The 25371-nt window shown below is 41.2% G+C and overlaps 1 protein-coding gene and 1 long non-coding RNA gene across 8 annotated transcripts in view; one reads left to right on the forward strand and one right to left on the reverse strand.

The window, feature by feature from the left end:
• The window catches only part of LOC122215074 (lithostathine-like), a 419576-nt gene that overhangs the window by 160705 nt on the left and 233500 nt on the right, over nucleotides 1-25371 (forward strand). The gene's annotated exons all lie outside the window — the stretch shown is intronic.
• Nucleotides 11695-24941, reverse strand: LOC122216250. Of its 2 annotated transcripts, none has more exons than XR_006200792.1 (4): nucleotides 24895-24941; nucleotides 18935-19061; nucleotides 17548-17715; nucleotides 11695-11867 (listed from the first exon to the last, which is right to left on the reverse strand). It is a non-coding gene; the product is annotated as an uncharacterized LOC122216250 (long non-coding RNA). The 2 variants fall into 2 exon arrangements; XR_006200793.1 differs by lacking the exon at nucleotides 24895-24941 and adding an exon at nucleotides 23269-23341.

Here is a 25371-nt window from a genome sequence, read left to right on the forward strand (position 1 = left end):
GGTAGGTATATGTATGCTTACTGTACAACTCTTTAACTTTTGTATATGTTTGAAAATTTTCATAATAAAGTAAGATGTTGGGGAAAACCACTTAATTTTAAACAGATGTGGGAAGACTAGCCTCCTCTAGATAGAAAAGTTGGGGCGCCTGGGTGGCTCAGTCGGTTAAGCGGCCGACTTCAGCTCAGGTCACGATCTTGCGGTCCGTGAGTTCGAGCCCCGCGTCGGGCTCTGTGCTGACCGCTCAGAGCCTGGAGCCTGTTTCAGATCCTGTGTCTCCCTCTCTCTCTGATCCTCCCCTGTTCATGCTCTATCTCTCTCTGTCTCAAAAATAAATAAACGTTAAAAAAAAAATTAAAAAAAAAAAAAAAGAAAAGGTAATCTATAAGAAGAACTCAGTCTAATTTGAAGGCAAAGATACTGAAGAGTGATTGCTGAAGTAAGACATGGATACTATTCCAGGGCTGGAATGGAAGAAATATTTACATTGGGTGACCAGCAGACAAGCCTGAGAAGCATCAGAATGGACATTCCCATCTAACCCAAATGTCATGGGAGACAGCAAGATGTTTCCCATGTGTGTAGGTGACACAGATTGTAGCAAAATGGAAGCTGCTGTAGGGCTGAGACTCATGAGGACAGCAATGGTCTGTGTCACTGAAAACTGACATCTGAAGACCAGATAGGAACAGGGCATTTTAATGGATGCTGATGCAGATTAATAACAAACATCTGGGAGTGCCTGGGTGGCTTTAATTCGGTTAAGCAGCCAACTCTTGATTTTGGTTCAGGTCATGATCTCACTGTGTCTGGAATCCAGCACAGAGCTGACAGCACAGAGACTGCTTAGGTTTCTCTCTGTCTCTCTTCTCTCTCTGTCTCTCTCTGCCTCTCCCCTACTCACACAGATGTGTGCATGCACTCTCTCAAAATAAGTAAACAAAACAATTATGTGAAAAATAGTAGAGGCACCTGGGTGGTTCAGTCAGTTAAGTGTCTGACTTGGGCTCAGGTCATGATCTCACAGTTTGTGGGTTTCCAGCCCTATGTCCAGCCCCACTGTGCTGACAGTGCAGAACCTGGAACCTACTTCAGATTCTGTGTTTTCCTCTCTCTCTGCCTCTCCCCCACTCGTATTCTGTCTCTCTTTCTCTCAAAAATAAATAAGCATTGGGGTGCCTGGGTGGCTTGGTCGGTTAAGCGTCCGACTTCGGCTCAGGTCATGATCTCACGGTCCGTGAGTTCGAGCCCCGCGTCGGGCTCTGTGCTGACAGCTCAGAGCCTGGAGCCTGTTTTGGATTCTGTGTCTCCCTCTCTCTCTGACCCTCCCCTGTTCATGCTCTGTCTCTCTCTGTCTCAAAAATAAATAAACGTTAAAAAAAAAAAAAGCATTAATTTTTTTTTTTTTAAATAACACATGTCTAAATTAGATACAAACCCATACTCACTCCTGGATGTGAGTGAGGGGGTGAGGAAGACTGACTAGAAACAGAAACTCATAAATAATAATTAGTGGTTTTCTCTGGGCATTGTTGTCTTAAATATTTGTATGAGTCTTTCAAACTTCCAAAGGAGATAAAATTATTTTTTTATAATTGGCATTGATAATAATTTAATTAATTTTAAAGACCTGATGGAAAAAAAAAATCATACAGATAGAGAAGTATCTTTACTTGGAAATTACTATTGGTGTTATCACAACCATAGGTTTTTTTTAAAGGTAATACGCCTTTTCTCAAAGGATACATTTCAAAGGATTTTCTTGGGAGCAAAACTGTTCATACATAAAACACAACAAACAATGAAGTGCAACTCCAAGGTCTATATTTGACTCTGAGTGCCTATTATAAAAAAAGAAAGTAACATGAATCATTCCATATGATTAAACCACATATTAATAGAGACAAACAGAAGCTCAAAGCACGTGCACCCACACACAGGCTCAGAGTTTGAAATGGGAAGAAAAACAGCAAGCCCAGAATTGGTGAGAAATGGGGAGCCACAGACACAAGCTAAAGAGAGTGCTTGAGCTTTTGTTCTCTGCTCTGCCCCCATGGCCTCTCCAGATAGTCTAGATGACAGATCTTGGGGACAGACAGCAGAAGGAACCATATGTAGACGGAGCCATTCAGAAGAATATGTTCAGGACAGTGTGGAGACTTGAACTGCCCCACCCCTGTAATTGTTAGCAACTTAGATGAAACATCATGAATCTGGGGTGATGTTGGTTGGGGTGAATGATGGCTCACCTACCTCTAAGAGGCCAAGCCCAGCTGCCAGAGGTCTGTCTCTCACTTTTCAAGCAGGATTGCCCATCTTGATCTGATGTATTTTAGGGAAAGTTTAAGCATAAAATGAAAAACAACCACTGAGTCTATGTTAAAGCCATGGTTTACTTTTTGAATTTTGTTCATAAAATATTTTACTTCTCTTTCTACTTTCACTTTTATTCTTGGTCAGAGGGCCTGCATAATCTCTTTTTGAACAAGTAATGGAACCTCAGGGGTTATCTTTTTCGTGTATTACCCTTGATAAAATGCATAGCGAGATGAAGAGGGGGTCAGCCTGGTACTGACCAGGGAGCAGTGTGCCCATACAGCTGAGAGAAAATTCAGCCTCCAGCTGGATTTGTTGTTCTGCTCATAATCTGAAGCCCTGTAAAGACAACATGTCAAGGTGTGGCAGAATTTCCTGGAGCTCAGTGAGCATGTCGCCAGAATAACTGAGAAAAAAATAAACCCTTACTAATGAAATTATTCTATGGAAATTTAAAGAGGTGCACTATTCTAGGAATCTCATTTGTTTAATTAAAAAAGTAGATTCTTCTTGTAACATAAGAGACAGTTTGCACATTAACATTCTCTGGTTTTCAGATGCTAGGATTTCTTAAAGCAGGGCCTACCTGTTTTTAATGATGCTGGTTGCTACAGGCAAATCCCACCTCCTCACACCAAGACAAGAACAAGATCTCCTGAGGAACATCCTAGCTTAGAACTCTAGTGTCTAAGGACACATTAAGGCAGCTGTCTGTTCAGAAGACAAGCAATAAAATATTCTATAAAGATACCCAGTTAAATTTCCAATTAAAATGATTTAGTGCCTTCATTTTTTAAGTTTTCCCAAGGTTTCCCGATGACTAAAATTATGTAATGAAGCTTTCAAGGTTTTAAATCTGCTAATTAATCTCTGCACCTTTACAATAACCCAGAGCAATAAAAGGCACAATGAAAAGAAGCAGATTAATGTACAAGTGGATTAACCCTTAGGAGACGGGTGTCTTGCAGCCTTGCCAGCTGGTGGTTTAAAGTGGGTTCAGAATAGCATTTGGTCCTGTGAGGAAGGAGCAGCATCAGTGGTCTCTCCTGTAGCACCTGGGTCAGAACTAATTCTGCTTCTACTACAATCCCTACTGTGATGCCTGCTAATGGCCAAACTTCTGTGATTCAAAGTACCAGGCAAGTAGAGGTGGGAGGGAAGACAGGAGCACTGGGGAGTCCTGAAGGGTAGAACTTTCCCGAAACAGTTCAGTGACTGATTTAAATGATTCTGAAAAAGCACAAGGGTGAAACTCTGTAAGGGATATCCGGAAACCTCAGTCTATGTGTTGAACTCACGCAGATGTGAAGTGGAAAGCTTCTGTGAACTGGCCAAACAGGTCTGAGGAGTGGAGACACATACTTTAACACAAAAGAATATTGTATAGTTGTGGCAAGAAACTGAGTTGTACCCAAAGGGAACGTTTGTTATCTCAGACTGGAGTTAACAAGGGGCTCAGATATATTCACTTACCTGTGTTACGGTTATTTGCACTGGATGTTTGCAATGGGTAGATACCTGTGCCTATTTTTACCTATTGTTTCTCAGCTTCAAGACCAAATTCTGTGCTTCTCTGGGATGCTGGGGCTGGAGTCTGCAATATGTACTTCTTAGATTCCCTTCCTGGAAACTACTGGCTTCCATTTATGTGCTGCTAATGGAGGGTACTCAAGTAGACAGAAATGGGGAAGTAGAGAAGCTCCTTTGTATTTTCCAGCTCCTGCCAGCATCATTCAAGCACAGATACAAGCTACTTGTGGATTATTCCTGCTAAGAAACAGAGTGGGAATTAAGGCTTGGTTCTGTTTGACTACAAATATCATATGGTTTCTCCAGTCCTACACTTCCTCTCTGGTAGGGAAGTGGGAGATAGCAACATCAGAAAACCCTAAGAAGAATGAGGAGCATGTTTAGCAGTGCCCCATGCCACTGAGAGTGACAGCTGAGAGGAGGCTGTGGGACTTGGCAATTAGGGGGCAACAATAGCCCTGTGATGACAGCTTAGGGAGGGTGATGGGGACTGTGATAGGCAGAATTGTATGACTGCCCCCATGATCTTTGCCCCCTAGTGTTGTACCCTTGATTGCTGGTTAGAACTTATAATTTGCTTCTGGCCAACAGAATGTGGCAAAGGTGAAGATATTTTGCAAATATGATTAAGGCAGTGATCAGTTAGATCTGAGTTATTCAAGAAGGAGGTTAACCAGGGTGGGCCTGAACTAGGTAGGTGAGGCTTTTAAAAGGGAACGAAGATCAGAGATATTCTCTTCCTGCCCTGGAAGAAGAAAGCAAACTGCTATATTGTAAACTGCCTGTGTAGAGCTGAGGGTCTCAGTCCTACAACCCTGGGAAATGAATTCTGCCAACAACCATGTGAGTTTGAAATACCTAAAAACCCCAGATAAGATGACAAGGTTGGATGACACCTTGAATTCTGCCTGGCAAAACCCTGAGTAGAGAACCCAGCTAACTCATGCCTGAACTGACCCATGGAAACTGAGAGAAAATAAATTTATGTTGTTTTAAGTCCCTAAGATTGTGGTAATTTGTTATGCCATGATAGAAAACTAATACAGGGACGGAGGCCAGACTGCAAGCAAACACCCATGCACACACTCTGTTCCTCCAGCCACTGGCTGAATGGAATCCTGACACCAAACAGATGCATCATTTGAAATCACGCTGCCTAAAACAACCTACTGTTAAAACCCAGTCAGCAGACAGGGTCCCACTAGCCTGCAGTCTCATCCCAGATCATACCTGGGCTCACATGTCCTTTTGAAAATTTATGTCAAATTTCTGGCTTTACCCTCTTATGCTTCGGTCCCATATTCTTACCATTACAACATCTTAGGAAAAAAAAACAAAACAAAACCAATGTAGTGTCATCTGAATAGTTTTATTGCTGTTATTTGTTAATTACTATAGATAAAAAAAACAGACTAAAGAAGTTCTTTAATTCACTTATGTTATAGAGACTCTTGCTAAACAGTAACAAAATGAAACCTGTGAAAAGAGAATCAGCAATAACAATACAGAAACAAAAGGTCACCATTATAAATTTGAAGTCTCAGCAATTGAAATGGAAATTAACGGTGTTCATGAAGCTTTCCTAGATGACTGGTTAGTTTGTTTTCTCTACCAGACACTACTTCCCATGCTAGGCATGATGGCGAAAGTATCCATGACAAATTCACAAAGGGATACACAGCTACCTCTATAATAAACAAGCTGAAGCAGAAACTGGTAGCATCATCACGTACAGCTGAGCTGAAACTCCTTAAGAAAGCAATCTGAATAACCTTGTCACATCCATTTTCCACACTTTTCCTTTGGCAAGCGCTCTATGTCCCCGTGAAGCCTCATTTCCCCATCTATTGCCAAAGGCTACCATTTCATATCACACATCAAAGCGTGAGAAATGTCAAGGTAATGAAAACTGACACCGTGGTAAAGAGAAGGTGAGCCACAGCCATTGTGGGGAAAGTGAGGTCAAGGTCCTTTTCAGAAGAGCAGTGCATCATCCTGGCTTTCCTGCAGCTGTGTTTGCCCAAGAGCTGGACTCTACAACAAGAATATGCCTCTTGAATAGCAGCCACAGAACACAACTTGGGATTCAAAATGAATTCAATGGCAAGATAGGCAAAGCAGCTTCTATATTCAAAACCAAAATCACCCTTGACCTTGAATGGTTTATTATGTATTTGAAATATCCCTGGCTTAACTTAATAAACTGACCATTGAACTTTTATCCATACATCTGGCCAAATGCATTTAAATCTTCTCAAAGAGAATTATATGTTAAATTATGAATTTGGCTTACTAGCTACCTCTTGCAGAAACAGAGCCATATAAGTAAAGACTTTGGGAGTCTGAAGGCTTTGGTTCTTATACAGATCAAACTCTGGGTCTTTGGCCAAGTCACAGAATTTCTTTCTCCAGTTTTCAATTTCAAAGAGTGAACTCTATTTCAGACCTTGAACTTTTGTGTAGTTCTATTGCCAGGGACTCTCTTATGCAAAGACAAATGTTGGTGCCAAGTCCAAAAAGGACACCAGGAATAGTGATGTAGTTGAGGTAGTCAAAGATGGTCATTTATAATGACTGATTTCAACAGTGTTACAAAGCCTTCAAATGCTGTACAGGTGAGATACTTGTGTTTGCTCAGAGGCAAAATAACTCCAAAAGGAGGATAATTTTAGAGCAAAGAAGATTAGTATTCTTATTTAGGGTGAGGAATACCTCTTGATTGAACATTCAGAGGTTGTATCTGGATAAAAAAGTATGCAGTAACAGGAGTGAAGATAGAAACCTAACCAGCCAAGGAATATGTGCTTTTATAAAGAGGGTCTCATGCCATCCTTTTCTTTAGACTTTTTTGCACTATTGTTATTTGGTACTTTATCAGGATTATAAAGTAATTTTTTTTAATGTTTATTTATTTTTGAGAGAGACAGAGACAGAATGCAAGTGGGTTAGGACCAGAGAGAGAGGGAGACACAGAATCCAAAGCAGGCTCCAGGCTCTGAGCTGTCAGCACAGAGCCCGATGCGGGGCTCGAACTCACGAGCTGTGAGATCATGACCTGAGCTGAAGTTGGATGCTCAACCGACTGAGCCTCCCAGGCACCCCACTTTATCAGGATTATAAATAGTACCAAACTTCCTGTCTTGCTCTATTTCTTATTCTGTTCTGGTTTAAGTTCAAATTCATATCCCTACATCGTTGATACTGGAGGTAGAACAAGACACTGGAAAGCATCCCACCCCTGTCATCTATACTAGTTACTAATACTAATAATTACTAACTAGTAATTCACCATTACTCAGTTCCCCACCCATGCATGAGCTATGACTTCAACAGTGCTATGTACTCATTTGTCATATTCCCTCCAATTCTGAATTAGTCCCTCTCACCAAAGACCAAGTTATTTTTTTAAAAAACTTTAGTTTTTGGGGTGCCTGGGTGGCTCAGTTGAGTGTCCAACTTCAGCTCAGGTCATGATCTCATCATTGGTAAGTTAGAGCCCCATGTTGGGCTCTGTGCTGACAGCTCAGAGCCTGGAGACTGCTTTGGATTCTGTCTCCCTCTCTCTCTCTCTCTCTGCCCCTTCCCAGCTCAGATTCTCTCTCTCTCTGTGTCTCTCTTTCTCTCTCTCTCTTTCAAAAATAAATAAACTTAAAAAAAAAAAAAAACCTTTATTTTTAGAACACTTTTAGATTCACAGCCAACTGAAGGAAAAAGCAGAGTTTCCCATAAACTTTGTGCCCCCATGCAATGCAGAGCCTACCCCATTATCAACACCCCCCCACTAGAGTTGCATATTTGTTATAGCTGATGAACTTCACTGACACATCATTACCACCCAAAGTCTATAGTTCACATTACAGTTCACTCTTGGTGTTGTATGTTCTATGGGTTTGGACTTATGTATAATTACATGTATCTATTATTAAGGTATCATGCAGAGTATTTTCACTGTCTTAAAAATCCTTTGTTCTGTGCTTATTCATCTCCCCCTGACAACCTTTGGTGACCACTGATCTTTTACTGTCTGCACAGTTTTGCCTTACATATTTGGACTCAGAGAGTATGTAGTCTTTTCATATTGGCTTCTTCCACTTAGTAATATGCGTCTAAGGTTCTTCCCTATTTTTTTAATGGTTTGGTAGCTCATTTCTTCTTAGCACTGAATAATATTCTATTGTTTAGATGTACCACAATTTATCCTACTGAAGGGTATCTTGGTTGCTTCCAAGTTTTGGCAGTTATGAGTAAAACTGCTATAAAAATCCATGTGCAAGTTTTTGTATGGACATAAGTTTTCTTGTCCTTGGAGTAAACACCAAGGAGTGCAATTGCTGAATCCTGTGGTAGTATGTTTGGTTTTGGTAAGAATATGTCAAATTGTATCCCAAAGTGGCTGCACCATTCTGCATTCTCACCAGCAATGAGTGTTCCTGTTGTTCCACATCCCCATCAGCATCTGGTGGGGTCATGTAATGAATTTTGACCATTCTAATAGATGTGTATGTCATTGTTGTTTTCATTTGCATTTGTTGCTTTCATTTGCATTTCCCTAATCTCATATATTAAACATCTTTTCATATGAAGTTCTGTACTCAAAAGTAGAAAATTTTTAAAAATTTTTTTAAAGTGTATTTATTTTGAGGGAGAGAGCAGGCAGGGTAGGGCCAGAGAGAGAGGAGAGAGAGAAAATCCCAAGCAGGCTCCACACTGTCAGCACAGAGCCTGACATGGGGCTTGAACTCACAAATGTGAGATCATGACCTGAGCCGAAATCAAGAGTCAGATGCTTAACTGACTGAGCCACCCAGGCTCCCCAAAACTAGAAAATATTGAAAATAAAAGAGTAGTATTAATGTTCTCTTCAGGGATGTGTCCTATTTTTGTAAACTCCAACTAGCTACTTAAATATTTAATTCATTAGTCCATCAAATATTTAGTGACCACCTATTTTCAAACTGGAAGAAAACATCTTTTTACACATGAAGAGGTAACTGTTTCTTAAAGACAATAAATGATATGCCTGATGAGGGGCACCAACAATAAATAATACATTTGTTCAGAGGATTAAGAACTTCAAATTGGAGTTCAGAGAATGTTTTGTGGGAGGATTCAAACATAAAAACAGTACTGGAGGAAGTATTCCATGAAAGGCAGAGTGATATTTGCAAAGACAAAGGATGAGTCATTTTCCCTATGGATCCTCTACTAATCCTACTCTCCTCCCTACTCAGTGCTTAACAACCTCCAAAAACCAACTTTTGCTTCTCTTCATTGGTGTGGAACATAAATCTCAACCACCACTTACTAGCTGCATGACCTTGGGCAAGTCGTTTAACCCCTCTGAGGTTCAGATAATAAGTTTATAAATTGAAAGTAACATTAGCTACCAGTTTGTTCCAGGGATTAAAAGACTACATGTATACAAAAGAAACCAGCACAATGATTTGTTTAGAACATAGAAGCCAGTCAAAAAGTATTTCCTTTCCTTTTGCCTATTCAGAACTTTTGTTTACCTAGTGCCAAGGCATTATAAATGTACAGGGGAAAAAAAAGAGTATGTGAGTGGGAGTAAGCCCCAAGTTCTATTTTTGACTTATCACATAACCAGCCGTGTGGTCTGGGGTGAATAATTCTGGTTTGCCTCAGTTAGTTTCCCTGTGAAATGAGAAGGATGGCCATGAACTCTAAGGTTGCTTCCAGCTCAGTGATTCAAGACTTTGTACTGCTGAGCATCACCTAGGGAATGTTTTATCATAAAACACAATGAAGAAAGATAAGCAGCACCGCCAGAGGCCCTGTGTTCCCCTATCACCTTTTCATTACCCGAAGCGTGTTTGGAAGATACTATTTTTCTGGAGAGGACACATTTCAGACTGGTATAGCCTCTGACTCAGACATCAGACCAGTGGTCTCCAGCAGGGCTTTCCAAAATCTGGCTCTGTGAGAAGGCAAGGACACCACACCTTGCCAGAGGACAGGCAAGCTGGCAGGATCATGCCACCCCAAAAGATAAGGATTCTGGAAGCAGATACTTCACCGGCCTTCTGCAGCTGTATGGAAAAAGGAACATGGTTGATGGATTTCCACCTTTCACAAAGCAAGGAAACATTTGCCTTTTACTTGTTTTTTCAGCCTGTGTGGGGGCTTTTCCTGAGCAAGAGTGCCTCCGTCTCAGGTGGGGACACACTGCCACCTGCTGGCTCCATGCTTTTTTACACCAAGGCGTGTTTTCTTAGGCCAAAGCGATGTAGACTGTCCCAGACAGCCTATTAGACATATCAGAAAATACCAATAGTTTCTAATCTACTAATTATGAGTGTATGATCAAAAATTGAGATCCTCAAAGAGTAAAAAAGCACAAGGTAATTCCTCTGTGGATATTCAAGGTCATATGTTTGAAAGAGATCTTCACTAAAATTAACAGCCAAGGATAACTGAGGATTCCTTCCATAATTTCAGCATCTCATTTATATTTAATAGGCATTTTTTAACATGGATGAGTATTTTGAATACATTATGTCATGTGATGTGGAAAGAGCTTTATGACACGTGGTACTTATTCATTTACTATTTACATATACGGCAAGAGACAGTTAAACTGCATTCTTGTTAAGCACTTCTGGCATTTGGTACTATCAGTAATTCAGATTTGCCCTCATTAATTTACACGATTAGGCTCCGTGATTAATCTTCTACTATTGGAATGGTGCAGAGGTTAAAAGTTAATACCGATATAAATGGAACAAGCTCTGTAATTTTATCAGGAAAGTGGTTTGAGGCTAAGAGTTCAGGAACATTTTATTTGAAATGGCTTTTGTGTTTCTCCATCACTGACAGTATTCTTTGGGTTTGGAACCTTTAATTGCCTTTACCCCCTCCCCCTAAATTGTTCAGGGTGTGTGATGGGTATTGTTGTCAATGTCCACACTAGTGCTTGATATTTAATAGTGAAGTGGTCGTCTTCCCTTTTCACCTTGAAATTTGGTCCACAGTGGAAATGATACTGAGATTTTTATGCCAGGCAAATCATGTAGCTCCACATTGCTTTGACTTCTCCCATTTTGAAGCTAGGTTTTTGCTTTGTGTTTTCATAACCAAAAGGTCCATTAAAATGCTGTATTTGGCTCTCTTTTTGGTCCATCTCAAAGGAACAAGAAGAAAAAGGCATTTCTAGCCAATGAGGCTTTTAAAAATGTTGATGTCCAGTCTCAGATCACCCCATTATAAACCTGATGGGGCAAGAAGCAAACTTACCCACCTACCACTCTTCCCTTGGTGTCCCCTTCCTCTCTCTTTCAAGAGACAGTGTTGTCCAAAGTATGGAAACATTAAAAAAAGAGAAGAAAAGAAATGAAGGAAAGAGGCAGATTGATAGATGCTCCTGACATGGACGAAGAAAGGCCAGTGGGACTGAGATCCTACTTCCCACATGGCAGAGCCTCCTCTGAGTGCCCCAGCAAGATGGGGACACTCACAGTGGATGGTCAAACTGCCGGCTGGACTCATTTTGCATATACAGCTTTTACCCACATTGATCTCCTTATGTTTTCCAGCCTCTTATTTACCAGACTAGGCTGTTCTCTAGTTTGGAGAGGCAGTGTAATAGAAGGGACATAACCCAGCCTTTGGAGAGTCACACACAGGGTAGGCACCCCCTTCTGCCATCTTACTATCTCTGCATTCCTGGGGAAGTCACTTAACCCTTTTATGAAAATGGGACTCATAGTCCCCACCTTGTTCAGTTATTAAAAGCACAAAAAGAATGTAATTATATATGCTATCTGTGGAACACTTGTGTGCCAAGGACTATGCCAAACACCTCGCACAAAATAACTGATGCTCGCAACAACCTCTTTATTACCATCATCCCCATATTTCAGATAAGGAATTGAAACAGAAGACAGACTCAGTAATTTCCCCAAGGTTAAAACGCTGAGAAACAGTAGGGCCTCCCACCAAAGCAGATCTGTCTCCAGAGGTGTAGGTCATTTCATGACATGGACTCCTTGCCTGGGTACTGGCTGGAAAACAGCAAATGAGAAATACATCATAAACATTATGTTAGCTAAGCACATAGACCAAGTCTTATATATCTGACTTCCCAGCCCCCTTGACATTGTATTCTGCACATAGCAGGCTTTACAGCTTTATGGATTATGTGTGGCTTGCTTGCTTGCTTTAATTGCCATTCTAATAAATACAAACACATGTACATATGCCCTTAACCCAAGAGTTTCCTAGGGTTGCTATCACAAAGCACCACAAACTGGGTAGCTTAAAACAGTAGAAATTTATCATCTTACAGTTCTAGAAGCTCAGAGTCTAAAATCAAGGTGTTAGCAGAGCCATGCTGTCTCTGCAACTTAGTGGTTTGTGGACAACCTGTGGCATTCCTTGGCTTACAGATGCATCATTCCAATCCTCCGTTTTCACGTAGCATTCTTCCCATGTCTCTTTTCTCATGGCTGTTTTCTTATAGGACACCATTCATATTGCTTAGGGGCCCACACTATTTCAGTATGACCTCATCTTAACTAATCACATCTGCAATGACCCTATTTTCAAATAAGTTCACGTTCTAGGGTAGTGGGGGTTAGAACTTTAACTTACCTTCTTTGGGGGATATAATTCAACTCATAACAAGAGCCGTCTCTCCTTATCCATACCTGGATGATCTCAACTGAGCAAATGAGCCCTGAGAATCCAGGATCAGATAGACCTACATTCAAATGAGGCATGTATCTTTGGGAAAGTTATTTAATTGACTGAGGCCTAGTTTTCTTATCCAGAAAGTGAGGGTATTTACAGCACCTATCACAGAGTGGTTGTGATCTTTAAATGAAATAAGACAGAATTCTGAGCACTGTTTCTGGCACATGAAAATCCTTCAGTCCGACTAGTAGTATTGGGTGCATTCTGCCTGGAGTCTCTAGTGGGAAGCACCGCCGTGGAGATGGCTCTCTATCTAGCCTTGCATTGACTGATACTCAGAGCCGTTAGTTAGGCAGTCACAAGCCCAGCCCTTCCTCCAGCCTTCTCTGCTGTCTTTTGAAAACCAGCAAATGGCATCTGCTTGCCCATAACACAGAGTCAGAATACTCTCTCTGATCTAAAAGTTAGAAACTTCACTAGCTTGGCATTATCCTTGGAAATCTAGCGGCCCAGACTAAGTTGACTTTGCCTCTCATCATTGTCAGATTTGGCTTCTGATCACCCCACCATGTGGCACAGGAACTGGCTGCAGCTAAAGGAATCACTGAAGCAATTGCAAAGCAAGGGAAAAAAAACAGTGGCTTCAGATATGCTGCTGTAGAAGCCAGTAGAGCAAAATTAACCCACCTCTTTAATCACAATTTTGCATCCCAGAATCTTCAGCTGACAGAAATGATAATCATTTGGTTCATTGATTCTGGGATTAATCACTGAAGTTAATCCTGGCATGTATTGATTCCATTTCTGCTGGCTGTAACTAAAGTGTTCAAATTACTTACTCCAACTCTGACAGCAATGGGTTCCCAAAACAAAGGAAGTCAAAGATGAGCTATTACACCTGACAGTTCTGCACAGCACCTAGTGACAGCGTTGAGTACCCATCTCTCAGCAAGAGGAGCCCCTAATAGGGTAGGATAAAGTACCTGTTCTTGCTATTATACACTGGTGTTTTATAAAGTTGATCCATCAGTGTCTAGAAGAATTGGAAGTAGTTTTACCTCAAAGATTCTAAACTCAAAATTTGGCTGCAAAGACAAGCAAATCGTGTAGGCAACACAGTAAAACAGGTCCATTTCACCAACTTGACTTCTATCAGAAAACACCAGCATCTGTTATGCTGAGGTCCTCCAGAGTTTCACAGTACTGACCATTAGCCAACAGAAACTTCATTGCAAAAGTAACATTTGCAAAAGGACAACACAGTGTACTCATCCCTTCCTTAACCTGTCAACGTGAACTGCTGGTCTTATAGAAGCAATGGACTATCTTTTACTAAGCACTCTTGTATGGCCTCTTAAAAGAGAAAAAAGGAAACTTCCAGCCTGGTGTTACGGCTGACTAGTGGTTCCAAGTAACCCTCTCACTGCAGCACAACTAAAGGCTAGAAGAGATACAATATTAATGGCATGGCTGATTTCACAAAAGGTAGGGAAAATCTCAAAACATGATAATATATAGGGGAGAGAGTAATAAGAATAGTGAGGTGGAAGGGGAAGCTGGGTGGCTCAGTTGGTAAAGCCTCCAACTTCAGCTCAGGTCATGATTTCACGGTTCGTGGGTTCAAGCCTCATGCCGGGCTCTGTGCTGACAGCTCAGCACAGATGCTGTGTCTCCCCCTCTCTCTGTCCCTCCCCCACTTGCACTCTGTCTCTCTCTGTCTCAAAAATAAATAAACATTAAAAAAAAGTTTAAAAAAAAAAAAGACCTGGGGTATGAGTGGACAGATCTTTGCTATGAGCGTCTGTCCTATGTGTCACAGGATGTTTTAGCAGCATCTCTGCCCTCTATCCATCAGAGGCAAGTGGCACACATTCCACTCCATTTTAACATGGAAAATGTTTCCAGTCATTACCAAATATCCTCTGAGGGGTAAAGTCACATCCAGTTGAGAACCACTAATTTAACTTTATACTTTTTTAAATCTTATTTTGAGAGGGGGTTGGGGAGAATAAATGGGGGAGGGGCAGAGAGAGAGAGAGAGAGGGAGGGAGAGAATCCTAAGCAGGCTCCGTGCAGAGCCTGACATGAGGCTCGATCCCACAACCGTGAGATTATAACCTGAGTCAAAATCAGGAGTCAGGGAAATACAAATCAAAACCACACTCAGATACCACCTCACGCCAGTCAGAGTGGCCAAAATGAAGAAATCAGGAGACTATAGATGCTGGAGAGGATGTGGAGAAACAGGAACCCTCTTGCACTGTTGGTGGGAATGCAAATTGGTGCAGCCGCTCTGGAAAGCAGTGTGGAGGTTCCTCAGAAAATTAAAAATAGACCTACCCTATGACCCAGCAATAGCACTGCTAGGAATTTATCCAAGGGATACAGGAGTACTGATGCATAGGGGCACTTGTACCCCAATGTTTATAGCAGCACTCTCAACAATAGCCAAATTATGGAAAGAGCCTAAATGTCCATCAACTGATGAATGGATAAAGAAATTGTGGTTTATATACACAATGGAATACTACGTGGCAATGAGAAAAAATGAAATATGGCCTTTTGTAGCAACATGGATGGAACTGGAGAGTGTGATGCTAAGTGAAATAAGCCATACAGAGAAAGACAGATACCATATGGTTTCACTCTTATGTGGATCCTGAGAAACGTAACAGAAACCCATGGGGGAGGGGAAGGAGAAAAAAAAAAAAAAAGAGGTTAGAGTGGGAGAGAGCCAAAGCATAAGAGACTGTTAAAAACTGAGAACAAACTGAAGGTTGATGGGGGTGGGAGGGAGGGCAGGGTGGGTGATGGGTATTGAGGAGGGCACCTTTTGGGATGAGCACTGGGTGTTGTATGGAAACCAATTTGACAGTAAATTTCATATATTAAAAAAATAAAATAAAATTAAAAATCAGGAGTCAGATGTTCAACTGACTGAGCCACCCAGGCACCCCTAACTTTATACTTTTTAAAGCTAAGCATATATGGTAAAATTTCAAGGATCGCCAGTAAAATAGAAATACGTTATATAAATTCCAAACACATTGAGAGAAAACAAGTAAATATTTTTAAAAGCCCAAAATAAGGCAAAACACATAAAACTGGGACAAGTACGCATCATAAAAAATAATGACAGTAAACCAATCTGAATATGTCTATCATAATATAGAGTTCCACTTCACAAAGGCGGCACGAGGAGCTGTTGTCTCCAGCAAAACAACCATAACTGGCAAAACTTATTTAAAAACAAACAAACATTTAAAGTCTCTGGAAAGTGTCTTTTTTTAAAAGTTTATTTATTTTGAGAGAGAAGGAAAGAGAGTACAAGCAAGAGAAGGGCAGAGAGAGAGGCAGAGAGAGAGAATCCCAAGCAGGTTCCATGCTGTTAGCACAGAGCCAGACATGGGGCTCGAACTCATAAACCGTGAGATAATGACCTGAGCTGAAATCCAGAGTCAGATGCTTAACCGACTGAGACACCTAGGCACCCCTGTGGAAAGTGTCTTAAAAACATCCAGCAAATAAGAAATATTTATTAAATAAAATCTCTATCATGGTGAAAACAGTGTGAACCACTTGAGCCCTCCCCCTCACTTCCCGAATCAGCATGGTGGAATCATAAAGTATCAGAGAGCTTGTTAAATAACACCTTAGGGATGCAATCAGCCAACTCCAAAATGTTAGGAATTGCAGGACAAATGGCAGTATTTCTTTAATGTGTAAATGGCAAGTGACAAAGAGGAAGGCAACATCCTGATTTCCCTGCCCCACCCATGCTGTTTCAGGGAATTTGATGTCATTGTCAACTGCCAGAATAGAGCCCTCAGCTTTGGTGTAGCCAGTCTACTAATCCGTCCCTTTGGTTTCTGTGCATGGTTCACAGGTGATCATGTGATCCAAGGATTCTAAACAAGAACCCAAAATAAAGAACCAAAATAAACTTTGGGACTTCTACTGGGAAATACAAGTCAAGAGTACACTTTGTTCACTTGGACATTTCAGTATTCATTTGTGCATTGCAGTATGCACATGTAAGATAGGGAATTGCTGCAAAATTTGGACCATGGCAAAACAATCTAAGGAATAAGCTAAGCATAGAGAAATGGTGGATCTGAACCTGCAAATAAATTTTCCCATAACCCATAACACAATTCTTTTCAGTTAACGTTAGCTAATACATCCCCTTTATTTCACAAGCCAGTTTGACTTGAAAGGTCCTATACCTTGCAGAAATCTTGCTACTGGCATTTGAATGTAGTCAGAGGGACTATGTCATAAACCACTAGGTCATAAACCACCTTTCCAAGGAATAGGCCACTTATCAGATGCTAGTTTTCCTCACTGATTAACTCACTGGTTCAGTGAATGACTGTGAATGACTGTCATTCAAAGCCATGAAAAACAGTGAAATAATCAGATATTAGATTCATTGTTGTGTTTTTAATTAACACATGTATTTGATAATTTTTAAGCTTTTAGTCCTCCTTATGATTATGCTTTACATCTCCTTTTCTGGAAATTTTTCATTCCCATTTTTAGATCAGTCCAACTGTTTAGGTCAGTCAATGGGTATTGCTTTTCTGCTTTGATGAAGTTAGCAATATCCAAAGTACTGTCAGTTCCAAGACAAACATAGTGGGGCTCTTCCCTAAGGGAATTTGTGGCCTAAAAGAGGACACAGACACTATATGAAAAAATGCTCAGACTGTATCCTAACGTTCATGAAAGTTGCACATAGAGGAGAGGAGGAGAGGAGGAGGTGGGGATCCTGACAGTTGCACAGAGGAGAGAGGAGAGGAGGAGGTGGGGATCCTGACAGTTGCACAGAGGAGAGGGGAGAGGAGGAAGTGGGGATCCTGACAAGTGCCCATCACCCCAGCCTAATAGTTTATGTCATTTTCCCACAAATTGACCATTAGCTGATTCCAACAAAAAGCACTACGTTAAAAATATGATATATATTACACAGCATGTTTTTCATTTGAATCAGAGCAACCTCTATTACTCTTATTAGTTACAATGTAATTAGGCAAAACAAAATTTTACCTTAGAAGTGCAGGAAAAAGGAGAGGCAACAGCATATAGACATGCATCAATTCCCAGGTTTCCTCTGTTATCAACAGTGTCACCGACCATTTGGACCAAATGTTTATGCTCTGCCCTACCCTCTGCTGTGTTTTCAGTTTCTGAGTCTTCATTTTGGGTCCTGTCCCCCTGAGGTCAAAAGATGTGTAGTTCTTACACTTTCATTCAATCTAGTAATAATCATACTAAGCTTCACCCTACCTTCCCAAAAAGAAGGGCCCAACTCTGATGTCTATCTCAATTCCTCTTTGTCCGTTTTTGAAATATCTCAACCATGATATAATAATTTTGTAGAAGTCGAACAATCGATTAATTGGTAATATTTTCTAATAATTCAATTTTAGTGGATACTTTATAATCTATCCTTTCTAAATGTCACCTCTGTAATATATTCTAAGTTAATATTTTTTTAAACATTTGAAAGCTACAGTAGAATATTAGTTTTACTTCTCAACACTACACACACACACACACACACACACACACACACACACACGTATGAAACATTTACTCTGTTACTCTGATATTTGCTGTCCTTTTTGATGTTTTTAAATTCTGGTTGCAAACCACCACATGATTTCTCCACCAAAAATGTTTTCATGTAACAGCTCAAATGAATCTAATAAGCTACAGAACTGCAGAAATATTTTCTAAGATTTTAGTTTCCAGTTTCAACTTGGTTATTTCTCTTCTCTAATTCTGCTGTCAACAAGTGGGTATGTGGGGAATTTATCAAATAACATCTGGAAGTCTAGCAAATAAAGAGATGGTGTTGTACTACTGAATCCTGTCTACAGTGAAATATTTGGATATACTCTATATATGTAACAAAATTTGTTCATTCTATTAATTTCCTACAAATGTTTCTGCTGATTTCCAGTTACTCATTACTCCCAGTTGCTCACAATATTAACTCACTGTCCCTTGCTATTGAATTGTTTTAACATTGCTAGTTTTGTGCTTGCTTTTCCTCAGTGCCCACATGTTACCAGTGACACCAACACGGAATCCACAGGGTGATTTTCATTTTCATAATCATTGCCTACAGTTGTAAAACATTGCTGTCATAAATTTAATTTACAAATATTTCAGAAATTCTCCAATTCACAGTGGCTGCCCTTTTTGTTTTTAATTTCATCTAACTAGATGTATATATAGTCCATAAATCTGACAAAGTACACAGAATGAAATATTCATTAGAAACCCAAGTAGTATGCCAAACTTTGTTTTTTAGCCATATGGTCCAAGATTAGCATTCTTATCTTCATGTACATTCTAATATTGTATCCAAAGAAATATACCAATCTATTTCTAAATTAAATTTAAAAATAAATAGAAATCTGTCAACCTCATTCTTGGCTCCTAGTCATGCAGAGTAAGCAGTAGTCAAGCAGACTTGCAGCTGATTGGCTAAGCAGTGGGTCAGATGGCTCGTACAATCACTAAGAGTCTACCGGACTCCAACATCCTGGTCCCTGGAGGAGATCCAGAAATATGGAGTATCTGAGGGCAGGTTCAGATGGATCTCCAGCTGTATCTATATCCCTTGAAGACTTGCTCCTCTATTCCCAATAACATCATCCCAAATTTTTACCTTTTCCTTGCAGCTCCAACTTACTTCTTTTAACAACCCTCAGCAGATGATCTAGTCTTAGATTTTAACAACAGTGTTTCTAATGGCAACTGACATATATTGAAGGCCTAATATGGCTAGGGTCAATTTTAATTAACATACATGTATTAATTCACTTAACACTCCTAACAGCCCTAAGTTCCTAAGGTAGGAACTTTAGTATCTCCCTTTTAAAGGTGAGGAAACTGTCACCTTAAGGTCAACTACTCAAGATCATACAGCTACTACATGGGAAAACAAGAGATGTAAATCAGAAAATGTGACTCCAAAGGTAGAATTTTGACAGTAACACTAAAATAAATTCTCCCAGTCAAAATCTTCCTCAGTCTTCCTGCTTGCATTTACATATATCTAACCTGTACCAGTAAATATATGTCACCTATAGCTGGCTGAATACAACCTTCAACTTCTGTTCTAGAATTGGCCCCCTCCAATAGCCACTTGTTCCCTTTTTCTATCCTTTCCTAACTCTTTCTTATCAGCTCCTCAATGTAAAAGGTAACACTCTCATTTGGTTAATGTGGTATATCGTATTGATTGATTCAAGTGTGTTGAACCATCCTTGCATCCCAAGCATAAATCCCACTAGGTCAACGGTGTATGATTCTTTCAATGTGCTGTAGAATTCAATCTGCTAGTATCTTATTTATGAATATTTTTTGCATCTGTATCCATCAAGGATATTGGCCTATAGTTTTCTTTTCTTTGATATCTTTGTCTGACTTTGGTATTATTGTGACACATTACAAAGAAAAATACCACATTATTACCCCAACAGATAGGGAAAAACATTTGACAAAGTTCAACATTCATTTATGATTAGAGCTCTCAACAAAATAGGAACATACTTCAACCCATATATGAAAAGCCCACACATATAATAATTGATGCAGAAAAGCTAAAAGTGTTCATTTTAAGATACAGTACAAGGCAAGGACTCTCACTGTTACCACCTCTCTTCAGCACAGTACTGGAAGTCCTAGTCAAAGCAATGAGATACGAAAAATAAATAAAAGGAATCCAGATCAAAAAAGAAGAAGTAAAATTATCTCTGCAGATGACATCTTCATATATGTAGAAAACTCTAAGAACTCAACAACAAACCTGTTAGAACTAATAAGCAGATCTGTTAAAGTTGCAGGATACAAAACCAACACACAAAAACAATTGCATTTCTTTACACAATGAACTATCTCAAAAGAAACTTGAGAAAACAATCTTATTCACAATGCAACAACAACAAAAAGATACTTAGCAATAAACTTAACCAAAGAAGACTTGTATGCTGAGAATTATAAAACATTGAGGAAGGAATTAAGACAGATCAATGGAAGGGTATCCTGTGTTTATGGATTGGAAGATTTAATATTGTTTAAAAATTCAATGCTACCCAAGAAGACAAGAAGCTGAAGATAGGACATGGAGGCCATCAATATAGTTAAGGAATTGGTAGAGCAAAAGGGACAAGAGGAATCTGTTAATAATCAACTCTTTGAGAAACAAAAAGGGAATAACTAGAGAGGATTATGAGAATTAAAGGAGCTACTTTATTTAAAAAAATTTTTTTAATGTTTATTTATTTTTGAGACAGAGAGAGACAGAGCATGAATGGGGGAGGGTCAGAGAGAGAGGGAGACACAGAATCTGAAACAGGCTCCAGGCTCTGAGCAGTCAGCACAGAGCCCGACGCGGGGCTCAAACTCACGGACCATGAGATCGTGACCTGAGCCGAAGTCGGACGCTTAACCGACTGAGCCACCCAGGCGTCCCAAGGAGCTACTTTTAATAGGGAGCTTCAACTATGCCTGATTCTGCTGACTGTATTGAAAAGTTAGAACAGGACAAGAACACTGGGTTCAAAAGGAAGAGATTTTTAAGCCCTTTGAAGATTGTTTTCTGTGAATTTAGGAGTAACTTTGAGGAAAATACACGTAGGCATCCATTGAGGATGGGGGATTGGACTGCTTTCTTAAAAAGCTCAGTATGAATGGAAGAAAGATGCACATCTAAACTCAGGATTAGGTGAGGCTTAATTAAGGTGGGTCTCATTGTTTCAGCTTTATCTCTTCTTTCCCCTGCTTTACTGAGGTATACTGATGTAATGAAAATTGTGTAATTTTTTAAAAATTTTTTTAACGTTTATTATATTTATTTTTGAGAGACAGAGAGAGTGTGTGCAGGAGAGGGCAGAGAGAGAGAGAGGGAGACCCAGAATATGAAGCAGGCTCCAGGCTCTGAGCTGTCAGCACAGAGCCCGACACCGGGCTTGAACTCATGGACCGTGAGATCGTGACCTGAGCCGAAGTCGGCCGCTCAACTGACTGAGCCACCCAGGCACCCTGAAAATTGTGTAATTTTAAGATGTATAACATGATGTTTTGATTGTGAAATAATTACAGTCAAGCTAATTAACATATTCATCACCTAACATAGTTACAACTTTTGGTTTGTGCGGTGAGAACACTTAAGGTCAACTCTCTCAGCAAGTTTCCAGTATACGATACAGTATTTATTAACTATAGTCACCATCCTGTACATGATACCTCCAGAACTTATTCAGCTGCATAACTGAACCTTTGTACCTGTTGACCAACATCTCCCCATTTTTCCTACCTTCTAGACCCTGGCAACAATCTTCTACTCTTTGTTTTTATGAGTTTGACACATTTCTATGTGTTAGATTCCACACATAAATGAGATCATTCAGTATTTGTCTTTCTGTGTCTGGCTTATTTCGCTTAACATCATATCCTCAGGGTCCATCCATGTGGTTGAAAACAGCAGAATTTCTTTCTTTATTTTTAAGATTGAATGATATGTATATGTGTGTGTGTGTGTGTGTGTGTGTGTGTAGTATTTATATATGGTATTTATATATTTATATGTATCTTCCCATTTTTTTATTCCTTCCCTCTCTTCCCACCCCCAAGTTCTAGCTCTAGTGAAATACATCCCCTTTTTTGTATGAACTACATATTTTTCACTCTTCTGTGCTATTCCCTTTATTGGAAAATGCTCAGCTTCAGAATTTTACACTCATTGCCTTATATTCATCTTTCAATATCCAGTTCAAAGTGTCTGCATCTCTGAGGTCAAGTCATACCTCCAAGACAAATTAAGCTCTTTCCTGACACCAGCTTTTATTTGTACGTCCCTGGACTGGTTCATGCATCACATCTTATTGCAATTTGTTTATACTTCCCTCTCCCTCACTAATTTTCTAACCTCAGTTCCTAGTCTGTGAAAAACACAGAGTCTCGGTGTTTTAAAATTTAAAGCTTATTGGGCACATGGGTGGCTCAGTCGGTTAAGGGTCCAATTCAGCTCTTGATTTTGGCTCAGGTTATGATCTCCTGGTTTGTGGGATGGAGTCCTGCATCACACTGCTTGGGATTCTGTCTCTTTCTCTCTCTCCCTCTCTCTCCCCCTCCCTCTGTCCCTCACCTACTGGTGTGCACACTCTCTCAAAATAGAGAAACTTTTTTTGTAAGTTAAAGGATAAATAAATGGGGTGATCTCAGTTGAAAGAATTAAAATGACAAGGGCTACGATGTTAAGCTGACATTAAAAGCATCCAAGAAAGATTACCACTTACCTGAAATTTATAGAGACAGTGAGAGAGAAAGAAAATGAGAATGAAAGACGGAGGGGGAGAAAGAGAGTGATTGAGACACTTCAGGTGATTCAGCATATCACTCAATGCCTCATTTCTGCAAAGTGAATGTTTAAGCTTCTAGATTCTGCGGTGCAGACAGTAAAAAAGGCAATTGACTAAAATTTGGAAGAGTTAGGGGTCTAGTCCACAGAGCATCACTGATGATTTTTATCTCTTTAAGAAAGTGATCTAATCCACAATTCTCAGTTTTATCTTTTGTGACATGTGGACGTTACCTCATGGTCCTGAAGGGTCCAGGAAAAAATAGTAGGGAAATAGTACTAGCTATGTTTTCACCTGCTCCTCCTGGAGCTCCTCACCTTTAAGATGCAAAGTGAATACAGAAAGGTAAAAGACTACTGGATCAGCACCAGAAACAAGGAAGTTGACCCACCTCTGCCCTCTCCCCACGCCTGAGTTCTTCCTGCAAACCATGGCTTGAGGAGAAACTTCTTTCTCAAATTGTGATGCGTATTACAGCAGTAGCATGAGACCTGAACTGAAAACTGTCCCTTATATATTCCATGTTATTTGGCCAAAAGTTGTTCGAATGAAAGGGAATTGGTTAACGCTCACAATTTAAATGGCACTTTGATCAGAAAATAAAGTCCCCAGTGACTTGTTTTAGTCCCATCAGTGTACTGTAGTCACTGTACCCAGTGATGGTACAGTTTGGGGTGTCCGTTGGGGTTTGGGCAATGGTTTTTGCAACTCCTAAATATTTTGGCTCTTTTTCAGAATGAATGAAGTCTACTTATTTTTGTTTTTTTCTTAAATTTCTAATTCATTCTCAACCAGCATTCTGTTCTGTGTTGTAATTGTTAAAACTCTGAGCAACGTATCGGAGCAGGTCCCCGCAGTACTGGGTACTGGGGGCACTGCGCGGGGTTGGCTGAACCTCAACTTCTGATTAGCCCAGCCTCCAGCCTGTCAGGCTTGGCTGAGGGCACGTTGGGCCCCGCCCCAAAACGGATTGGCTTCAGAACCACTACTCCCCGCATGTTTTCTCTCTTTTCCTCCCAGAGTTTTTTCCTTTCTCCTTCGTAAGTCTCCATCTCTCTCACTCTGTACCACTGTTCCTATTTCTCTGTCCAGCCTTCAATCTTTCTCTTTTTGCAAGAGTTTTTATGTGCGAATATTGGAAATGTTTCTGCACTCTTCCAAACGCCCACCAGAGGGGGCCCTGTAACCCGGCGGTCCTGTCTCCGTCTCTGCGCGCCCTAAAACGACCCTACTTTCTAGGGCTCTAAACACTCAACCGATTCTCAATTCCCTAAATTTCCGTCTCTCCCAGCCCTTAAGGGGCTAGGCTGCTGCCTCTCTAATCCTCATTCGCTATTCTCCTCCCCAGCGCCCCGCCCCACCCCCAAGACCCTCTGTTTTCGGCTTCCTGGAGGGACCCAAGTTCCCCACGCTGCTTTCCCCCTCTCTTAACTTTTAGCCTCCGATCCTATAGTTCCCGTCTCTGCCACTTCCTGCCCCAACTCTCCAAAGAAATGTCCTTGACAACTGTCAAAGATGCACATCGGTAGGGTCTCCTTTGTGGGGCTGAGCTCCCGTCCCGCATCGCTCCCCTTTTGGTGACTCGACCCTAAATGCCTACCTTTCCTCTCCCAGGGGAAAGGGCCTAGGACCCATCTAGGATTCACCTTGAACAGCTCTCCCTCCCGGCTTGATGTTTCTCGAAACACCAAGAACAACCCTCCTCCCCCCCCCCCGCCCCCATTGCTACCCCCGCCTCCCTGTACCAGGCCACTAGGGTCTCTTGGGTGGGTGGATCTAAGCTTCTGCACACCCGCGCCAGGGCCGCGGTTCCGAGGCCCTCCCAGGCCCTTCTGCGCGCCTCGCACTCCTGAAGACCCCCATTTCGTGGGCTCTGGTCATCACCCCTGGTCTGCCCGACATCCCCACTGATTGCCTCTAGTCTTGTAAGCCGGCCAAGGCTTCCTAGAGGACCGCCCCGTTCGCATCCTGGGCGAACCCGCCTTGTCCCCCGCCCGGTTCCACCAGCAGCAGAAACCTGGGGTAGAGACCTCCTTTTCAGGGCTGAAGGCTGGCGGGGGGGCGGGGGAAGCGGAGCGAACCCGACGTGGGAAGGGTTCCACGTTCTGATGTCTTGCTCTCCTTTCTGACCACCGCCCCCACTGTCGCACTGTGGTTAGACCTCGGATGCCCTTTGATCCTGCCCCCAATCCCACCTCCACCCTCCACACCCCCTGTCTGCGTTGTTCTAAGAGCCTCGCTTTACCAGCTTCTCGCTCTCCTGTCTTTCTACTCAAAACCTGTCAAGGACACTCTAGCCTGCTCTTCCCTGGAGGCCCAGCCCCCGTCGTCGGCATCCGAGGGTCCCCAGTCTCTTTTCCTAGAGGGATGGGGTTGTGGTTTGCATCCCTCGTCTTCGTTTCACCGAGTGGGCTGTTATGAGTATCCCCTCATGCCCAGCTTAACAGCCTCTGGCGACCCCCAGGACACCCCCCCGCTTCCCAGCGCTTCTCCG

This window comes from Panthera leo, chromosome A3 (assembly GCF_018350215.1).
Source record: "Panthera leo isolate Ple1 chromosome A3, P.leo_Ple1_pat1.1, whole genome shotgun sequence".
Lineage (NCBI taxonomy): Eukaryota > Metazoa > Chordata > Mammalia > Carnivora > Felidae > Panthera > Panthera leo.